Below are 4,086 nucleotides of genomic sequence, written 5' to 3'. Positions count from 1 at the left end.
CAATTATGAAAGTGTTCTCTGTAGAATATTTGGAAAATTCAAGCAAAGTATAGAGAGGGGAAAAAGATCATGCCATAATTCCATCACCTACAGATAACTAATACTAATATTTTGGTGTACTCATTTCTCATAGTTTTTCCTAATGCGTATGTCTGTATATTTTAGGAGGGCAGTACTGCATTGTGGTTCAGAATGTGGTTTGGACGTCTGAGACCACTCATTTAGAGTTCTGTGGGCTTCCACAACTTAATCTCTTCAAGTTTTATCTCCTTCAGCATTAAAGTTTGCACATACTAGTACTTAGTCTAGCCCTCCACCAGTATGATAGTATTTTAACTTCTAGGTTTATAATAAGAATTATCTGGTAATAAAATTTCCCCAATTTTTAAAAAATATTTCTAACTTCACTGGTATTCAGAAAAATGCTTATTTTTTAAAATATATTTTTATTGCCCTGACTGGTTTGGCTCAATGGATAGAGCGTCGGCCTGCGGACTGAGAGGTCCCAGGTTTGATTCCGGTCAAGGGCATGTACCTCGGTTGCAGGCATATCCCCAGTAGGTGTGCAGGAGGCAGCTGGTCGATGTTTCTCTCTCATCAATGTTTCTAACTCTCTAACCCTCTCCCTTCCTCTCTGTAAAAAATCAACAAAATATATTTTAAAAAATATATATATAATTTTTTATTGATTTCAGAAAGAAAGAGGGATAGAAACATCAATGATGAGAGAGAATCATTCATCAGCTGCCCCCCACTGGGGATCGAGCCAGCAACCTGGGCATGTGCCCTGACCAGGAATCAAACCATGACCTCCTGGTTCATGGGTCGACACTCAACCACTGAGGCACCAGCCAGGGCAGTAGGGTCTGTTTTTCATGATTATCTTCAGATTTCTAGGTAAATACTTAGTTTGCCTCTAAAAGCTATGTCTCCTTTCCAGTAGTAAATTCTCTATCCTGCTTCATGATAGTGGCTAGATGATCCTTTCAAGACACTGTTGAATTAACAGTAGTTCCTGACAGTATTACTTCTTTATTAAAAACGAAAACTGGAACGATACAGAGATTAGCATGGCCCCTGCACAAGAAAAAAAAATTATGCTGGGTGTTGTTTCAGAAAATATATTTTATCATGTTAATGGAGCTTCTTTCTTTACTAACTTATTAGGGGAGTTTTAAAAGTAAAGAATAAGCCTTAGCTGGTTTGGCTCAGTGGATAGAGCATCCACTTGCGGACTGAAGGGCCCTGGGTTCGATCCGGGTCAGGGGCACAGGGGCACATGCCCAGGTTGTAGACTCAATCCCTCATCATTGATTTCTCTCTCTCGCTCTCTCGCTCTTTCTCTCTCCCTTTCTCTCTGAAAAAAAAAAAAATGTCAATTTTCATCTTCAAATACTTTATTATCTATGAGAGACTCTCAGGTCTGTTATTTTCCTTTGACCTACTTCTGTGATGTATTATATCAGTGGGAGTATTTTATGGGGCCATCAATACCTTCTCAACAAACTTACCATGTGCATCCTGGGCTCTGGCGTCAGGCAGAGCTGGGCTGCCTTCCTAGTCCGCCACTTCCTAGCTGGGGTTTAGGGGCAAGTGCTAAATGGGGATGCCAATAAATGCTGGCAGTTTTGACACATTACTCCTTTATTCTATTAATAAATTTGTTAGTGCTTTATTTAGGATTTTTGCATCTATGTTATTGAAAATGGTGTGAAGAGTGTATGTGTGTGTGTGTGTGTGTGTGCATGATTTATTAGGTATGTTCACGAAAATGAATTACGTTGGTTTTCTTGTTTCCTATGATCTACAGTAGTTAAAACAGCAAGAGAGCCCTGACCAGTTTGGCTCAGTGGATAGAGCGTCGGCCTGCGAACTGAAGGGTCCCAGGTTCGATTCCGGTCAAGAGCATGTACCTTGGTTGCGGGCACATCCCCAGTAGGGGGTGTGCAGGAGGCAGCTGATCGATATTTCTCTCTCATCGATGTTTCTAACTCTCTATCCCTCTCCCTTCCTCTCTGTAAAAAATCAATAAAAATATTTTTTTAAAAAAACAGCAAGAGATATTTATACATTCATGTCCACAGCAGCACTATTCACAATAACCAGAAGTGGGCGCAACCCAGTTGTTAACTGTGGGATGAATGGATAAACAAAATGTGTTGTATACATACAATGGAATATTATTCAGCCTTCAAAAGGAAGTTTTTACATGCTACAACACATATGAATCCTGGGACATTATCTAAATAAAATAAGCAAGTCACAAAAAGATAAATACTGTATGATTCCACTTGTATGAAATATCTAAAGTCAAATTCTATGAGACAGAAAAGAGAAGAGTAGTTGCCAGAGGCTAGGGAAGGAGGAAAGGGAGATGTTGTTCAATGGGTACAGAGTTTCAGTTTTGCAAGATGAAAAAGTTTTGGAGATTGGTTTCACAGTAATGTGAGTAAAGTTAACATTACTGAACTGTACTCTTAAAAAGATTAATATGGCAAATTTTAAATAATGTGATTTTTTTTTTTACAATAAAAAAATGGCATAAGGATGATCTGTTCCTTGAAAGTTTGAAAGAATTCACTCATAAAAGCACCTGGAGATAATACCTGCACACTCTTTTCCACTTTATTAACTTTTTAGTCTTTTACTTAAGATAATTGTGGTTTCATTTACACGAATAATTTTTTTTTTACTAGAAAGTCATCTATTTCATTGTGTAGCAAATTAAGTAGCCTAGTTATATGTAGAACTTTCTTATAACATACATTTGTTGTATCTCCTTGTTCATTTCTAGGTTTTTTTTTCTGTCTTTAGCAATTTTTTTTGTGTGTGTGTGTTTTTAAATGACATTATGAACTTATCTATCAATTCTCCTATTTTTTAAATTCAGTAATATATGCTTTAACATTTCTCTCTTCTTGGCTTTCCTCATATATTTTATTATTCTTTTTTGTAATTTGAAGCAAATGCTTAATTCATATCTTTTTATTCTTTCTTATTACATAATTAAAGCATCTAAAGTTCTAAATTTCCTTCTGTACAATATGTAGAAATTCCAGAAGTTTTAATTTGTGATATTGCATTATCATTCATTTCTAAATAAAGACAAATTATTATGTAATTATTTTCTCATGCTTTCCTTCTTTTATCTTCTAAAAGGAAACCTGCTATGATTAACTTATTAATTTTTAAATTGTATAAACTTTAAGATTATTCAAAATGTGCATATTTACTGTACAGGACCAGGCAACAGCAGGACTGTTAGGGCAAGGCGGACAGTCCAGGCTGCCTCAGGGCCACACCAGGGAAAGGGGGATAGTGACAGGTGAGGTACTCTTCCTCGCTTGGCCCCACATTCCTACCCACGCTAAAACTGCAGGAGAAATAACTTCCAATATCCTGCAGGTTAGGAACCCAAATAGAAGAACAAGAATAGAGAGAATTGGCTTTTAGGGGGAAAGTTCCGCAACCACTAACCTAAGGGATAAAGACTGAACATATTCAGGACATAACATTTTCAAATGAAGCAAAACTTCATACATTTGCAGACTTTCCACAACAGGATTTTGATATAAAAAGAAACCACTCCTCTCCTATCCAAACTTTTTACTCTTCTGCCCCCACCTGGGGGTCACAAACAATACCATTATTTCCAGGCCACCTAAGAACACAAGCTCATAAAAAGAAAAGCACAGGATCAATTGCAGCTTTAAATACCTTCCTAAATGTTGCCCAACTCAGAAAAGAATAGTCAACACAAAAAATTGGTAGGGTGGGGAGGCATGGGAATGCAACCATTTATTTGGAGTGTAACCTGGAACTCCAAATAAAGGCTCTATTATCTTCACCTGAAAGCTTTTAGGACCTAGGGAGGAAGTTGAGACAGCACCAAAATGCACAGATGACTTCACAGCCCTGGATGATGGCAACAGGTAGACAAAAAACACAGAACAATTAAAGGTGAACTGGGACACACCTGCACAGCAGTACATCTCACATTTCATATTCCCCAAAACTAGACCTTTTAGTTAGCCTGTTCAGACGAAGCTTGATCATACAGATTGCTCTAGAGCACACATGAACAAA

General features: G+C 37.4%; 1 non-coding gene across 1 annotated transcript; it reads left to right on the top strand.

The window, feature by feature from the left end:
* The first annotated feature begins 1,022 nt into the window (after nt 1-1,022).
* LOC129151954 (U6 spliceosomal RNA) lies at nt 1,023-1,127 on the top strand. The gene has a single exon (XR_008558661.1). It is a non-coding gene; the product is annotated as a U6 spliceosomal RNA (small nuclear RNA).
* The last annotated feature ends 2,959 nt before the right edge of the window (nt 1,128-4,086 follow it).

This window comes from Eptesicus fuscus, chromosome 16 (genome assembly GCF_027574615.1).
Source record: "Eptesicus fuscus isolate TK198812 chromosome 16, DD_ASM_mEF_20220401, whole genome shotgun sequence".
NCBI classification, from domain to species: Eukaryota; Metazoa; Chordata; class Mammalia; order Chiroptera; family Vespertilionidae; genus Eptesicus; species Eptesicus fuscus.
Note: the sequence above shows the minus strand (reverse complement) of the source record. Positions and strands in the feature narration are given on the sequence as shown.